Here is an 18236-nt window from a genome sequence, read left to right on the forward strand (position 1 = left end):
AGGGCAGTAGTGAATGTGCTCAACCTCGGCCCGCACAGGCATGAACAGTCCTCGACAGCAGCAACTGTGCTCTCTGCTGCAACTGGCACCCTGGCTTGTACACGGCGAATGCTCCGTGCATGTCTACGGCTGATTCAGATGTACCTAATGGTAAATCTTAGGCTCAGGGTCAACAGCAACCTTCCCAAAGTATTGCACTGAGAACCCACGTTCCTCCTTCTTCTGATGGAGGGGGCAGAAGCGTGCCAGACGACTGTAGTCAGGAGTCTGCCTGCCGGCCCCAGCTCTCCACTCTGAGTTGTGTACTTTCCAAAGACTCTCCTCAGACCCCTCCGGCCCTTGTCCCCCATCTGTTATCTGCAGGTCAGTAGAGGCCCCAGATGGGGAGCAGGAGGGAGGAGAGGTCCAGGCCTCAGGGGAGCAACACAGCAGCAGGACGAGACTTTCTGGTGGTGGATGGAGAATGAAGCTCCCCCCTTAGAGACGAAGCATGTCCACCACTCACACGCCATCCCTTCAGTAAGGTCACTCGCTCATTACTGAACAAAACCTTGCTGTCTGTGTGATGCTGAGCGTTACCCAGGGGGGGCCGGGCTTTCAAACTCAGAGTCTGGACCACGACCACTATGAGCCCATCGCGCTCATGTGCTTCCTGTACACGCATGCGCTACATGTATCGAGATAAAAACACTGTAAGGCACTGCACCAGCTATCTGTTGCAGGTGACAAATCACCACAAAACTCAGCGGCTTAAAATAACACGCGTTATCGCATAGTTTCCATCGGTCAGACATACAGTAGCGGCTTAGCTGTGTGGTTTGGTTCAGGGTGTCTCATGAGGTTGTAATTAAGATGATCTGGGGCTTCCCTGGTGGCGCAGTGGTTGAGAATCTGCCTGCCAATGCAGGGGACACGGGTTCGAGCCCTGGTCTGGGAAGATCCCACATGCCGCGGAGCGACTAGGCCCATGAGCCACAATTGCTGAGCCTGCACGTCTGGAGCCTGTGCTCCGCAACAAGAGAGGCCGTGACAGTGAGAGGCCCGCGCACCGCGATGAAGAGTGGCCCCCGCTTGCCGCAACTAGAGAAAGCCCTCGCACAGAAACAAAGACCCAACACAGCCAAAAATAAATAAATAAATAAAATTAAAAAAAAAAAAAAGATGATCTGCTTCTAAGCTCACCTACATGCCTATTGGCAGGAAGCCTCAGGCTGTTGGCTGGAGGCCTTGGTTTCTTTCTACATGGGACTCTATTGGGCTGCTCATAATAAACACAGATGGATTTTTTTTTTCCCCTCCTGTGATTCTGAAGGCTGTAGATGCTTTAGAGAATAATTGTAAAATATTTAATAGGCTCAGAATCTGAGGACGGATATCTATCTATCTATCTATCCACACACACACACATAAACATGTATGTACGTATTTTTTTTAGTGTACAGGCAAGTGACGTTAACTACTTTCACATTGTTGTGCAATCACCATCACCATCCATTTCCAGAGCTCTTTTCATCTTGTAAACCTGAAACTCTGTGCCCATTAAATAATAACACCCCACCCTCCCCTCTTCCCTGTCCCTGGCAACCACCATTCTTTCTGTCTGTATGAATCTGGCTACTCTGAGTACCTCATATAAGAGGAATCACACAATATTTGTCCTTTTGTGACTGGCTTATTACTCTTAGTGTAATGTCCTCAAGATTCACCCATGTTGTAGCACGTGTCAAAATTTCTTTCCTTTTTAAGGCTGAATAATATTCCGTTGTATACGTATTATCACATTTTGTTTGTCTATTCATCCGTCTATGGACACTTGGGTTGCTTCCCCCTTTTGGCTATTGTGAATTATACTCCTATGAACATGGGTGCACAAAGATTATTATTATTTTTGGCCGTGCGGCACGGCTTGCAGGATTCTTAGTTCCCGACCAGGGATTGAACCCGGGACCCCTGCAGTGAAAGTGCCGAGTCCTATCCACTGGACTGCCAGGGAATTCCCTACAAAGATTATTATTATTTTTAAAATTAATTTATTAATTTATTTATTTTTGGCTGCATTGGGTCTTCATTGCTGCGTGTGGGCTTTCTCTAGTTGCGGCGAGCGGGAGCTACTCTTCGTTGCGGTGTGCGGGCTTCTCATCACAGTGGCTTCTCCTGTTGCGGAGCACGGGTTGTAGGCGCACGGGTTTCAGTAGTTGTGGAGCGCAGGCTCAGTAGTTGTGGCCCACGGGCTTAGTTCTCCGTGGCATGTGGGATCTTCCTGGATCAGGGCTCAAGCCCGTGTCCCCTGCATTGGCAGGTGGATTCTTAACCACTGAGCTACCGGGGAAGTCCACGAAGATTGTTTTTAAATGTTTTAAAATATGTAAACATTGTAAACATTTTCAACCATCCAAGTCACTGATACAGTATCATTTCAAGACCTCAGTAGAAAGTATTCTTGTTTCTGAATTAATGCCAAGGTTAGTGGTTGGGAAACTTTAAGGAATGAGGGTAGATCTTCTCTGGACCCGCCCTGGGCTGGGCTCCACCTGGTGCACGCTGGGGCATGGCAACCTGGTGAGTATCAAGAATGACCGTAAAGAAACTCAGGTTTACCTCTATTTAAAAATGTGACATTTTGGTTAACACTTAAAAAAATAATGTTCTATAGTAAAATATATGTGTTCTTTCAAAATCCAAACAAACAGCCCTCTTGAGACAAGTTTACAACAGATCCTGAGTTAGAGCCTCTGCAAAGGAAATATCAATAATTATAACCCAGCTCTGGCTCTTACAAAACTCAGATAATAATACTAAACAGCTGGCGTGGGAAGTTTAAAATTAAAAAATCAATAAATATATAAAGAGAAAAGTTCTTCCCTCCTCTCCAGTAGGAAAGCAAACTACGGCCATCTGGCCTATGAAACAATTCCTTTACTAGGCCATGGGTACCCATCACGAGGTGAAACAGGGCTCCGTGTAAATGAGGGGGGAAAGAGCCACTGCCTAAGACAGCTTCTGAGGCCAGAACATCCAAAGCCCTGGGGCCATTCCACAGAAGATGGAGGGGGTGTCTAAAGGCATATCCACTCATCTAGGGTTTAATCAAGCTGTCGATGATAAGGATTAAAGATAAGTGGTCAGTGATGGAATTTTATGTATTTTTCAAAACTCTAAATGCCTACCACTTAAAAAAATTAATTTGTAACATTTGACAACATATTTATTAAATTTTTATAATGTGCCAGGCGTTGTTAGGTGCTTGGGATATGGAGCACATTGGTGAAGAAAACAGACAAATGTGCTGAACACAGAACATCTGACGTTATTTAAGAATTTCAGTTTTAATTTTAACAAAGAGCGTGGGTGCTAAGTTATCTCCAAGCTCTGCCTTAATCTCCCCTTCCGTGTGTCAGGTCCACCACCAGGCACCCTTGCCAGGACCAGGAGGCCAGCAGTGGGGAGGAACTACTAGTTCCTTGGATTCCTAAACTTGCAAACATCAAGCAGTATGGAGTGGGTCTAATTATCAGCCCCTCCTGCTCCAAACTAAACAAAATTCTGGCCAAAACAGCCCAGCTTTGTGCTCAATAATATTCTGAGGCAGTTTTGGGGCTGGTGGATGGATGGGTGGATGGGAGAACAATCTAGATATGAGATGAAACAAGATTTCCCACCGAGAGGGCAAAGATCTCTGAGAAGAACCCAGCTAGGGCCCGTCCTAGCCATGCTCTGAACAGCTGAGTTTGAGCACACCCGGGGGTAAGTCTGGCCTTGTTCTCCAGCAACACGGGTTCCTGTCAGCCCAACCCACTGCCAGGTGCTGCCAAGGCTGGTAGACAGACACAAACTTCTCACTGGGCCTGGAGGGACAAGCCCAGCGCCCACCACGTGTGCGCACCCGTGCATGCTGTGTCCCTCCCACTGCCCCTGAAGGCTGACCGGACCCAGCCTGGCAAGGTCCTGCTCCTCCTTGGCCGTGTGGGTCTGGCACGGACGACACTCATCCTCCGGATGCTCTCCTGGCTCTACAGGTTCCTCAGACTTCTCCACATTCATCCTCTCCGGCTCCTCTCTGGCCGCTGCCGCCAACCGGGAGTGTGGAGTAAGTGATAACCTGACCTCTGAAAGTCAGAAGCAGTGGAGGGCAGCCCAAGACTGGAAGACCCAGGAAGGTCTGGGGGAACTGGCTTCTTACTCTCCCACCTCTAGAGTCTGGGTCAGATGTCAAGAACCAGAAGGTGGGAGCTGACGGCTGCCGTCGGGGTCTCTTCCGAGGGCTATGCTGGGGGGTCTGCTCCCAGCTACAGGTACATATCTCAGAGGGCTGGTCTTCTACTTATTTTCTACTACAGCCTACAATTTTGGCACCAAATGTTTCCCTGAATAATGTGGTATGAGATAATATTTGTCTATCACTTGTATGTCTCTGTTGACTACTATATTTTTTAACATCAGAGATGAATTTCCATGTACAATCATTTTCCCTCTTCTTACTTCCTCTCCAACCCACACCCGGAGAACCAACTTAACAATATTAACGTTCACTACAAGGTGAATTCTGCTTATGTGTATATTTAATGTTACCAGTATAGAACCTGAAAAAAAAGTTGGTGAAAAGGACCGTTAACACGCAAGACTTTGGGGTACTTTCAGGAGCTTTCGTGTATTAAAATATACTTTTACTTCTAGTTTTATTAAGTTCATGTCTTCAGGTATCATTGCAAGTCAAACCCCAGTATTCGCAAGGCATATGAAGAGAAATTCTCAAAATGAAAAAAACATAATTGCCAGTTGGTGACTCAGAGCAATAGCTAAAGATTAATCCTGTTATAGCCAGGAGGTGCCTTTTGAGTGCCAAATTTGCCCAGGATGTGAATGCAGCTGTGGACCCTCCCCAAGAGCTGGGGAAATAAGGGACTTCTGTCAGGGAGGCCTGCTCTGCTACGGGTGAACACTGACCAAGTCGGGCCCAGGCAATCAGAGAGAAGTGGCCCCATTTTGCTAGTGTTAATGGGGCTGCCTAATCCTATCACCACAATGAAGTTCATGCACAAAACAGAACCCTGAAGTTCTCATGATTAAGGTTTAGCCAGTACAAGTGCATCACCTTGAAGTTATTTATGTCACATCTTCTCTTATGAGAAAGAATCAACTTGCTATCCATTCTGGGATGAAAATAAATATTGCCTGTGAAATGGTCCCAAATTATTTTCATAAAACGCCATTTACATGTATTCGCTGAACTGCTGAAGGTGCCCAGTACTCTGCCTGCTACAGGGGAGCTGTTCAGAAATGCTCCCACCTAATGAGCCCAGACTGGAGCTCTCCCCCTACAAACCTGCCCATCCCTGCCTGTCCCCCACGTCCTGCTGGTCCAAGGGTGGTCTGAGGATGATGCCTGACTTCCACTGAACCACGTGGCTCAAAACTCCAATGTCACGGCTTGAACTTTGCTAGAGACTAACTGGGGTCTAGAGGTACCTAATTCGAAATCAAAAAAAGAGGAGGAGGAGGAAAGAAAGGGTCGGGACAAATGAGTCAGTAACCCTGCGAGACACAGAGCTTCCCTGATGGGGTCAGAGACAAAGGCGGCACGGGGCGCAGGGGCACACGGGGGCCCAATGTCAGGGACCCGAGGACAGGAAGCAGCAAAGGCGACAGATTTCAAAGGGACAGCAGGGCAAGTGTTTGGAGGAGGCGTGCCCGGCGGGCCTCTGGAGCACCACAGAGCACATGTTGGCCGGTTAAAGGAGCAGGGACCACGTCAACGCGGAAACGCCTGCCTGTGTTTAGTGTCACGAGCACAGGACACGGCGTCAGGGGAGCCGGGCTGGGGTCCCACACACACACTCGGGCCCTTGATGGATGCCGAACCCCCTCCCAACCTGGGGTCTGATCCCGGCCAAACTCGGCCACGCAGGCCTTCCGGCTACTCCTATTCAGCCCCTGGCCGGGGGCCTGAACCCTAAACCTAAACCTAGTATGTGTTTGACGTAAATGTGCTGAGTGGGACCTACACTGAAGGAGGTGGGACTACATAATCATCAGATGGCTTTTGGCGCTTCAGTGCTGGGATTCTGTGGGAAAGGTTCCTTTAGACAAAAGCAAACTCCCCTCCTTGCTATCACCGTCCAGTATTGGATATATATGGGGTGAGCTGCAGAGCCCCTATAGTTGTATAGTTTCTATTGTGCAAATATCTGGCACCGCTGCTGATAAAACTGAGCAACCAACAACATAGCAGTTGCTGGTCATTTAGCACTCGGATGAGCCCTTTACCATCATCATTAACAAACTTCAGCGTCCAGGTCTGCGGAGGGAGTGCCAGCGAACTTGATGTTCTCTTTTTATAAGACAACACGCTAGATAGCCAACGTAATTGAGGCTTGCTCTTTAGAGACTTTTTTCCCCCCTCATAGTAACATGTTGCTTGGAATCATTTAAACTCTGACCTGGCACCACTGTATGGGACACAATTTATGCATGAGAAGCTGGACTAAAATGAAAGCCGGGGTGTTGGGGGAGCAGGCTGGGGCTGGGGACCGCTGGCTCGCCTCCTTTCTGGCTCTGTGTCCTGGGGCAAGGGAGGTTCTCAGCTTCCACATGTGTAAGTGGGGATGATGAAACGGAGCTGTTCTGATGAGTAAAGGGAATCGTACACAAGATCGTGCTCTGTAAAGTATACAATTATATTTATATATTAAAAAGAAGCAATAAATTAAGAACTGTGCCCTATGAAAGAACTCCAGATATTCTCTGGAATAGAAGTATGTATGTGGTACACTTATTTCTCCTTTCAGGGAAGGTACTGAAACTATCACAACCAGGTTGTATAAAAAGAGAAGTTTCCAGAAAATTCTTTATTCAAAAATAAAACTTAAGAAAGGTGAAAGGTATTTAATGTACCGACATGCATAAAATCTACTTTTTAAAAAAAAAATAACTAGTGCTCAGAGCAATGCCAGTCTGATGCAATCTCTAACCATAAAGTATCTGAAACAGTATTTTCTTTTTAGTTGAGATGTATAAATGCAGTAACATTTGGAGCTCATGTATTTGGCTTCAACGATGACCTAGAATATAATCCAGAAACTGGAAGTGAACTCCAAAAGGCCTTAGAGCGCCACAGACAGGTGTCCTGGAGTCCACACGTGAGGCTCGCGCGCGCCGCATGGCGAGGGGGTCAGGCCCTCCCCAAGAGCCTGCTTCACACAAACGCCACCGGGCAAGGGCAGAGCCGTGGGGCTGGCTCGGTGCCCCCTGCAATGTTCCACATCCTGGACATGCACAGCAATCCTGCTAAGGGGTACAGGGCGGGTACTCTCCCCGCGGTGGGGACTGCGGCCCCAGACATTAAGGAGAACTCTGTCCTTTTCTGCAAAATGGGGATGGGGGTGGGGAGTAAGAGCCCCGTGATAGTAACTGTACTTTTTTTACTGTCTTCCAGCTGAGATAATACAAAATGCCAGAAAGCTATGACAGCCAAGTAATGCTCTTCAATATATTCATCACAAGAACGTCTGTATGCCTCAAAAAAAAAAAAAAAGTCCTGTGCACCTGTACCAAATGTAACTCGTGTACACACACTATGTGGGGGGAGCATAGAGAGTCCTCCTACATTTGTGACCAAGGCCCAGGCAGGGAAGCAGAAACTATGGGCCTCCAGCTCTGAAATCCCAGGAGTTAATGACTTGCTCAAGGTCACACGTCCGGCCTTGAGGCCAGAATCCAGGTCCTTCGGCTCCTGCGTCAGTATTTTTTCATCACCTTTAACAAGGTGGCTACTTGACTCTGCAGTCATGAACGGATTAGAACATCACACTGGAAGCGGGGAGGGCTCGGCACACGGACAGCAGTGAGCGGAGATGACTGAACCCTGGGAGGCTCTATGGCTTAGTGGTTACACAGTCACGGGCAGTTTCGTTAACCTCTCTGAGCCTGTTTCCTCATCTATAAAGCGGCGATAATAACTAGCTGCAAGAGTTGTGCAGAAAAGAGATAATGTACGTAAAGTTCCCGGCACATAATGGGCACTTAATAAATGGCAGCTCCAGTTATTATCTTAAGAACTCAAGGAATATAGCTAACAGGAGCCTTTTAACTCTGGAGCAAAGAGAACGAAACATCTACATAGAATACGTAAGTGCATCTCTGTAGCTGAGCACATTTCATCACATCATAATGATAACCCTGAGGGATTCAGAAAAGGCTCAGCTGGGGGAACAGCACCCTTTGGGGGGAGGAACCTGTGTCTGGGAGTCTGATGCTCTGGTCCCAATCCCAGCAGCCCTAGTTACTAGCCTTGTGACACTGGCCCTTGGTTTCCTGAAACTCAATTTTCTCATCTACTAAATGGGGATAATAACGGTTGTCATGAGAATTAAATGTGGGCCCCTGGCCTTTAGCAGGTGCTTATTGAATGTCGGAGCCTTTCCCCCTTTGTCTTCTACTCTGTATCAGATGGCAGTGGGTGCTTTGCTGTCTTCTTGTTAGATTTCTGTCCAGAAAAATGAAAACATTTTTAAGTATGGTGTTGAAATGGGTAAGTTTCAGTCACCTGGAAAACTTATACACACAGGATATTCTTTAGTTTTCAGTATTGTGTGACTTGTGTGAGCATTTCTGAAAAAAATCTACATTCATTAGAGCACTAAAACACAGTATGCAGCATGCAGTAAGCATTTAATGAATACTTGCTGCAAATTGAATACATGAAAGGAGTGATAATCCAACCAAAAAACAAGCAACTTCTATGTGCATAAAAAGTGCAGTCTTGGGGCTTCCCTGGTGGCGCAGTGGTTAAGAATCTGCCTGCCAGTGCAGGAGACACGGGTTCGAACCCCGGTCCGGGAAGATCCCACATGCCACGGAGCAACTAAGCCCGTGTGTCACGACTACTGAGCCCGTGTGCCACAACTACTGAAGCCCGTGAGCCTAGAGCCCGGGCTCCGCAACAAGAGGAGCCACCACAATAAGCATGAGCACCGCAACGAAGAGTAGCCCCCACTCTCCACAACTAGAGAAGGCCCGCGCGCACCAACGAAGACCCAACGCAGCCAAAAATAAATAAAATAAATAATTAAAAAAAAAAAAAAAGTGCAGTCTTTCCTTGCAATAATTCGTTCTAAACTGAGAAAAAAAAATCTGGAATTGAAAAAGCAGGAACATACTTTTTTTCCTATTCAATAAATAATCAAGAATGGTTAAGTCTAGGTGTTCTGCACAACTCAGTACTTTGGGTTTCTCAAATTTCTCTTTTGACCTGGCTGACATAGACTATTTAACTTCGAGTTAGCAGAAATTCACTTCATTTTCCTGACTCGTGAAAGAGATGTATTCAGTAAAATCCATGCCCTCACAGCTCTCACAGTTTGTCCTGCCCAGACGCACGTGCACTCACAGTGCCACCAGACACCAGATGCGGGGCAAGAGCGAGGTTCTGTCACCCAGCCCAGCGAGCAACACCCTCTTCTCCACCACAGGGATAATGTGGACTGACCGTGACATCCCAGCCACACTCGGCTCGGAGCTCCGTGGGGCGTCCTCCCCCAGGGCAGGACCAAAGGCACATTCTTCCAGTGCAGGACCACCTCCTGTCTCTGGAGACACGTGGGCACACCGTCCTGGTCTACCTGAGTCTCAAAGGGCCACGGGCCAGGGTTCAGCGGTCTGGACAAGACTACCGTCACCTGCCGGCCCGATCACTCCTGTACGTTCCAGTGCTGTCCATGGTCACGCGAGAACAGAGAAAGACGGTGAAACGTGAGGGATGAGGGAAGCAGTGTCTGCTTGGAGTTGGTGGAAGGATGCGGATGGGCAGAGGAAGGTGGGGGAGGAGGGCTGGGAGGAGGGCGATGGTCCCAGGCCAACCCGGGGCAAGTGCCTGGGAATCGCTTATGGGGCGAGATGCCACCGCAGCCACATTAGAAATTCCCTGCAAAACAGCTGAACGATGCTACTTATCTGCCTCAGATGATGGTCACAATATAAAAATTCCCAGGGTCACTCCATTTTATAAGCCAGCTTCTCCCGGATAGCTGCTCCTCAACACGCCCTCCTCTGGCTGCGACGTCGCCATGTTGTCAAGAAAACAAAATGCCCGTCTTCAGCTCAGCGCATGGGCTTCCCTCACCAACACCATCTCCACGAAAACCCAAGGAAAAAGTAACAAAAGTGACATACAGTTTATGAATATTCACACTGTCTCCCACTGGTGGGCCAGCAGCCGCATGTGTTCTAGCATTCGAGGCAGAGGCTGCTGGCAGCTGGTTTTCCAGGAACAGCGGTCCTTGTCATCAAAGGGACCATCACAGCGGGCAGCTCCAGAGCCAAGGGTGAGGCCTAAATATAACTGCACAGCCGTCGAGAGGTCGGAAGCCACCTTTCATCACCGGCCAGCTGGGTGGCCTTGGGGGGTTCACCACACCACCTCCTGGGGCCACCCCATCCATGAAATGGGACTGATGATGTCAACCCAGTTACCCGACGTCAGTGCTTCCAGGAGGAAAACTTCTGTACGCATGACACAGAAATGGATCTAGCTGAGCTTGAGGACATTAGAAAGTCTTCCAAGAGGGCCAGAGGAAAGCAAAGAACCAGAACAAATCAGAGCTGTTCTACTGAACAATTTACAGGACAGAAAGTTTGTTACAACCAATACAGACTTCCAAGAGGACAAAGAATGTACACTCAGGAGAAAACTGTAGGGAAGGGAGATGTACAAATAGTCACTAAGTATCCCCCGTAAAAGATGGTTTGGACAAATCACCCCAAATCATGGGGAAGCATGACTGGGGAATAAAATGGCTGTAAAAATAGAGTTTAATGAAATCTTATCCCACTTAAGACAGCTTAACTTTGATCATACTAATTTCTAATTTTCCTTACTGGATTCTCCTTGAGAGAGGGGTCTACTTCTGATTCATCATGGCACCCTGCCTGGCTTATGACAGGTATCCAATAAACGTTTACCGAATGAAGGAGGAACGAAAAGCTGTAAGTCAAGATTTGGAGAAGGGCAGACATATCATGAATGTTTACGACAGTTCTGGGAGAACTGGCCAGAAGGGGAAAGTGCATTGCAGACCAGCAGACACCAAGGCAAGGAGCAGATACCTGGAAAGCCATCGATAAGATAATGTTTGTGGAACTTTGGTTGGTTTTATGGAGAGTAGGGGGAAAAAAGCAAACATGTAAATATACATGTGGTAATATACAAATTCCTTTTTCACCTAAAGGCCTGTGAGAATAAAATCTAATTATCTACGTGGCAATCCAGGGGTGGGGGAGGGTGAAACGCAGAGTCTTTACTGATTAGGGAAGACAGTTAATGTGAAAACAAAACCCAGGTACTTTGTACATCCTCTAAATGGCAGGGCCAAGAAAGGGTGTGACACACAATGGGCACAGATGTAAGGAAGGGCAGAAAGGGCCAGGGGGAGGCAAGCATGAAAGGAAAGTACTTGCGTCTCCCTGGGGTCCACACTCTCCAGGGGACATACTCTCAGCATTTTCTTCTTCAGAGAGGTTGACATTTCCGTGCATTTCCACGGGCCACGCCTTGCATGTGTGGATTTCATTTAATCCTCACACTTTTCTAAAACAGCGTTGTTGTCCCAAATGTAGGGATTAGGAGGGTTAAATAACCTGCCCAAGGACATAGTAAATTGCAGAACTAAGTTGCAGGTTTGCCTGCTCTAAAACCAGCAATACCATATACTTTAAGAATACTAAAAATGTCATAAACAAAGGTGTTTTTTTTTTTTATACCAAGATTAGTCTCCCTTATAAGACAGAGGGAGAGAGCGAGAGCCACCCCCGGCTCACCGTCCACACCGCACCTGCTCTGCAGGTAAGGTCATGCTCCTCAGAACAGCCCCAACCTCCACTTTTACACACTCGGTGCCTGGGGCCCTCAAAGAGAGTGAAGATAAACCTCTTGCTTTTCTTCCCGAGTCAAGGAAAAAACAAAACAAAACAAAATGTTCTTTAGTGTTTCAGCCTAGCACCAGAAAAGTATAAATGATCCTAAAAAATCTGCTTTTGTAAGGATTTTAAAATCAGCTCCCATAGTTACCGCACAAATACAGTTCTCAAAGCTACTCATATTCAAGCTGGCATTTTTAACAATGCTGGGTCCCATGTACAAATAAACCAAAAAGGGCCTAAATCTCAGTTCCCAGTAAAATCTCATCCCACTCCAACTTTTTAGCCTGAAAAAGTTTTTTTTTCTTTTTAAAAAGTAATTTATTGAGGTAAAATTCACATAACATAAAATTTACCATTCTGTGGTATTTAGTATATTTATGATACTGTGTGACCACTACCTCTACCCAGTTCCAAAACATTTCCATCACTCCAAAGAAAAACCCCTTGCCCTTTCAGCAGTTTCACCCATTCCTCCCCCCTCCCTGCCCTGTCAACCACCAACCTGCATTATGTCTTTACGGGTTTATCTGTCCTGTTCATATGAAAAGAATCACAACAGGAGACCTCTTGTGTCTGGCTCCTTGCACTCAGCATGTTGTTTTGGATGTACACCCATGTGGTAGGGTGTGTTGGAATTTCCTTCCTCTTCATAGCTGACTAATATTCCGTTGTAGGGATATACCACAATTTGTTTAAACATTCATCCACTGCTGGACATTTGGGTGGTTTCCACCTTTTGGTCTATTGTGAATAATGCTGCTATGGATGTACAAGTATTTGTCTGAGTACCTGTTTTTAATTCCTTTGGAGTGGAACTGTGGGTATCATCTGGTAATTTTACATTTAAAACTTTGAGGAACCGCCGAACTTTTCCATAGTGGCTGCACCATTTTACATACCCACCAGGAATGTAGGAAGGTTCCTGAAAAAGTTCTTTTAAACATATCTAATTTATGAAAAAAAATTCCTGACATGATTTTTTATTAATGCTGACCTTTGCAGCTCATGAAAGGCTTAGGGGATTTATGTAACAGCTTTCCTTTAACAGTCCTTGTGAAATCTCTAATCCTCAACACCCCCCCACCCCCCCAACAAGTATGGAGAATATGTTAATCACCAGAACGGACACCCAGGACATTTACAATCTACCTAGTTGCCCAGGACTAACACTCAGCACACAATTACAAAACAAATCTAAGTCCAAAAGTTCCATCAAATGCAAGGAGGCATAAAATACAGATTTTTAAATGCAACAAGAATTTATAGCAGACAAGGGAGAGATGCACGGAGAGCAAAGTGGCCAAAGAAAGATGAATAGAGAAATGAAGCCTGAGTAAGACCCTGAAGGACGGGTACAATAAATAAGAAACACAATAACCCCTGGCTTCCATCCAATGGCCGCCTTATGGACTGAGGGATGCTCTGCTGTTACTGCAGGGTAGCTTGGGCAGCAAGCTTCCTGAGAAGTAAACGAAGAGCTGGGAACCTCAACCTGCCTCACCAGCACAGATCCCTACCTCATTTCCCAAGGGCGGCAGGGAGCAAATCTCCTGCAGAAGAACCTCCCTCCCACCTGCTAAGAAAGGCGACATTGTCGTGTTTCGTTAGAAATGTTCAATTTCTGTGGCAAAACAAACCCACTAGTTCTCACGCTGTGCGGGCAAAACTGGAAGTATTTAAGTGTGGTGCGTCTGGCTTGCTAGATGGAAGGAGGGATCACATGAGTATGTACAAGGTCCCTCCCCGCTTCCCCCGCGGTGCCTGGATCCCTCCACCGCGCCTAGGCTGCGTGTGCCTTCCTTTCACAGCAAGAAGTTAGATTTCTGTGCGGAAGGACGCTTCATCAAAGCGCAGGTCAGTGTGACACTCGGGCACACCCTGCCGTCCGAGGGCCGGGCAGGGCCTGGAGTGCGGGTCCCTGCGCCCCACGCCCGGGCGCGGTCCTCCGCAGCGCAGAAGCCCCCAGTACTTGAACTTCAGCTAGCTGACGGATCAACTGCTCTCTACCTGGCACTGCCGTTGTCTGCATCCATCCTATTTACATTTCTGGGGGTAAGCTCTTGGGGCCGAGGCTGACGGGTCCCCAAACGCACCGAGGGGTGAGGTGCGGTGTTGCTACACGCCCCGGAGGACGCGCATGCGCACTGTGGCCGCGCGCCTGCCCCGTGGGCTCTCCCACCCGGACTCGTTCATTTCCAAGCGGGCGTAGATACCGTCCGGTTCTGCGAGTCAAAGACACCACCTTTCGCTACCACCGGGACAGGGAGGGAGCAACAAACAAAACCAAGCAGTATGCAAATCCCAGTGTCCGTGCGGAACCAAGCATGGACTCCCAACGTGACGGGAAAACCAATCATGGCTCCCCGGGCCCCTCCAGAGGACAGGCCGCCAGTCTGTATGAGGGTGGGGAGGGCAGGAGGGCAGAAGGGCTGACGGGATCCTGCTCAGATCAAACACATTCCTGGACCTGCGTGCGGCCCGGGCCTGTGCACGGGAGCTAGAGGTTGTGCCTCTGCATCGGACGTTGTTCTAGGTGTCTTGGCCCGGGGCCCTCCACCAGGGCAGGAATGGCCTGGACAGAGTGGGACACGCAGGCTGCACTCGTGGGGCTGGTCACCAACACGTGGGTGGCCCCCGACAAGACACTGACCGCACAGTGAGACGGGGACAACACTGCCCGAGCTACCCTTGGAGTTATGATAACAGTCACATAAAGTTCCTGGAACACAGAAAATGCGAGTCACCATCATAACCAAAGGCCCAGGCAAATACAGACGGTTAATTCCCCCCTCAGACAAGGTCTGCCCCGCTCGGCACTTCTGCTGATTTCTTTGGTGGCTTCGTGTTCCTGAGACTTTTGTCCAAATGGGTGTGTTCCTAAGAGATGCTCTTTCCGGAGGAGCTGTGGCACATTCCCCAAAGGTGGGGGGGGGGGCCCGCGGTACCCACAGCATCTGCGGTGTCATGCACACAGGTGTCTGACATCACCTGCTGAAGAGAGCTTGTAAAGTAAAGCAACGAGATGAGGATATGCGTCTTTCTGTACAAACCATGACACAGAATATGAACAGGAAAAGCTAGAAAAAAAATTCTAATGGCTCATTTTCAGAGAAAAATCTATCTTCAATCTTATGTTTCTGTCAGCACCAGCAGAAACCTCACTTGGGTCCGCATGGCCCCAAATTGAGAGCCACACATGAATACATTTCTTGCAGGGGCAGCAAAGCAATTAACTGGCAACCTTCTAAGAGCCGAGCTCTCGCTTAACTGTGTCCCCAGAGTCTACGTATGGTGGTGCCTTGGTGCCTGGAGACGTCCCACCACTGCTGTGTCCACCTGGATTAGCGTGGGAGAACCTTGGGGACACAGGTAGAGGAAGACAAGAAGAAGGAAAGGGCAGGATAGAAAGGAAAGGCTGGGCGTGGTTAGAAATAGTAACCTATTTACAGTCTCCGCTATGCCCAAGGCTCGGAGGGGCTACGTGAGGCTAAGTACAGTGGGGCGAACTCACATAGACCTTCAAGGTGCCCACGGCCCTGGTGTGTTACGTCACCTGGTCCAGCTAAGGAGATGGCACGTCAGGGAGGTTAGGAGATTCACCTGAGTCACACGGTTGGTGGGACACTGAGACCCGGGTCTCTGTCTCCGCGTCACCTCCCTAGACGCCGCCAGTGGTGGCTGGTCATTTCAGGTCACTGTAAAGTGGGTTGATAACATCAGCCCTGGTTCTTTCACAGGGTCTGAGAGCCAGACTCTGGCCCCAGGAAGTGCATAATTTCCTTGGAGGTCAAATGGACAAGTGCAATAACATGCCAGATTATACAACGTCCGAATGTCTCCGGAGGAAGAAACCATTTCTGGCTGTGGCAAATCTGGCACTTGGCCTCCACCACAGGAGCCGGACAGGGCTGGGTTCTGGGGCCTGGGTGCAGCGGAGGGCAGGGCAGGCATCCTGGGAACACTGTGGGCTCACACAGGTGCTGAGGGCGAGGCTGGGGCCTTGGAACAGGACTCTGAATTCCGGGCTGGGAACTGGGATGTGGGAGCTAGAGCAGGTAACAGAGGAGGGAACATGGAATCAAGGAAGGAGCTGGAGGGAGAAGGAGCTGTCTTCTGAGAAGGGAAAGGGCACATGGAAGAGCAAGGAAGGATGCCCCAGTTCTCCTCGGAACTAATGTACAGAGAGCAGCCTGGGTGGCATCACGGGGCATGGGAAACAGGGGTGGGGTGGCCATGAGCTCAGATCTGCAAACGCACGGACCTCTCATTGCCAGGAGAGTCACAGAAAACCCGTCTTCAACCGGCCGCTCTGAGCTGCAGAGGACACCATGCAACGACATTTACATGCTGTGGGCTCGTTTCTTCCAAGGAAACAAGTGAAAAGTTCCTGTCAGTGGGGAGGGAACGGAAGGAATGTGGCTCTGTGCCCAGCATGTGGCCTTGGGTCACGGCCCAGTTATTGGGGTGCGTGGCCCAGGCCGTGCTCTTGGGAACTGGCCTCATCACGCCTGGGATCACCGCTGGGGACGGGAGCCCCTCTCCAAGGCCCATCACTCAGAATGCAGGCAACAGAACCCACTGCATCCAAGATGGCACGCAGGTGCCCTCTCTTTAGAGGGGATAAAAGACCTTTCCTACAAAACCAGCGACTTCTCTGTAATAAGCATGAATGTCCCCACAGATGAGAGGCCTGCCGTTGGGAAAAGCTGGTTTTAGGAAAGCTATTTTATCGAAAACGATGTTGCTTCACACCTGGGTTTGCTGGCCACAGCCATGATGATGTAAGAGCCAAGGGCAGGGCGCTGTAGGCATAGTAAGGCTGGATGACCAAATTCCACAAAGACCATCTTCCTCCTGGACGCCGGCATTTCAGGGGTAACAGTCCCTCACTTCTCTGTCTCTAGCACTCACTGTCCTTCACTTTTAGAGGGCAAGTCCATGACCTATACATGAAACGGCAGATGTAAAGTAAAGAAACTGCGGGATAGAAATGCTTCCGTCATCAGCAGCTGTTTATTCCCCAGAGTTGTTTTCATGGTTCCCTGGTCCAGCAGTTTCCAGAAATGACTGTTGCCCTGCTGGCCATCCTGTTACAGGATGAACAAAGATATCTCTTTTACCCAAACACAACACAACAAAAACAGGAAGAAAAACTAGGCAAGATAAAGTTGAAGGGTTTAATATTACCAACAGTTTCTTAGAGATCTTTAAGGGTAAATAGATTCTAAATTTTCACTTGGAATTTTTTTAAATTCAATTTTCCGATGCAAGTTCTGTGAGTTTTAGCCTGTTACCACCACGACAGTCAGGACACAGAGTAGTGCCATCTCCCGAAGATCTCCCTGCCGCTCGTCAGGGTGAATATTCACCTTTCACAGTGAGAACATCTGACTCTCAGTGCCAGAGCTATTTCTGTTCTGGGGGTTCACACTTAGTTCATTTTTATTTGCCAATGTAAGTTCTAATTTACAAAGAGAAGAGGACTAGAAATCCTTCACTGGTGGTCAGTGGGTGACAAAGAAGCGGCACCAACAGTTTATCCCTCATGTTCTGGCCAAAAAACTTTGATTTTTATAGTCAATAATTACATAAATAAGGTTGTGACTGGAGAGTCACTTCCCCAGTCACACGAAGCAGGATCCGAAGGGGCTCCAAATATGGGGAACCCTAGGGACCAGCCCACCTGCTGCCACTGACCTCGCACACCCACACTCTCCCCACGGAGCAACACACATCACATATACAATACACACTAACATACGTGTCACACATACAATGCACACACCCCAACACACACAGCCAGCACAAACCCCCCCCAGATACCAACACATCTCACATATACAACACACACGAACACATCCAACACACACACCACATGTATAGTACATACCAACACACATTCACACACCCAACACACACATGCATACAACACACACGCACACGCACACGCACACCTTCAGGGAGTCCTTGAGCAGAGTCCTGCCCATCACTCCAGTCTTGGCTCCTGGACCCTTCTGATGTCGGCGGAGACGGACAGTGGATACGGGAAGCACGGCAGGTGGCAAATACAATGTAACCTCCTGAGGCTTCCCGTGCCCGCTCCCCACTGCCGTGAGGCTTGTGTGCCCAGCCCAAGTGCAGGATTCACAGCTTCGCTGCAGGTACACGAGCAGCGGCAGGAGGGTGCCGGGCCCGTGCCCTCAAGTCAAGAACGCTGCACCCGTGTCTCCCTCCTGACTCAGAGGAAGAGACGTTGCTCCTCTCCTCAAACGCTAACCCTTCACCATTGCACTGGACACCGTCCCTTCCTGACACCAGAGAAA

At 48.7% G+C, this 18236-nt stretch overlaps 1 protein-coding gene across 8 annotated transcripts in view; it reads right to left on the reverse strand.

The window, feature by feature from the left end:
- Nucleotides 1-18236, reverse strand: part of HIPK2 (homeodomain interacting protein kinase 2) — a 185613-nt gene that overhangs the window by 91464 nt on the left and 75913 nt on the right. The window lies entirely within an intron of this gene.

This window comes from Balaenoptera physalus (genome assembly GCF_965194825.1).
Source record: "Balaenoptera physalus genome assembly, chromosome: 8".
In the NCBI taxonomy this organism is placed as follows: Eukaryota; Metazoa; Chordata; class Mammalia; order Artiodactyla; family Balaenopteridae; genus Balaenoptera; species Balaenoptera physalus.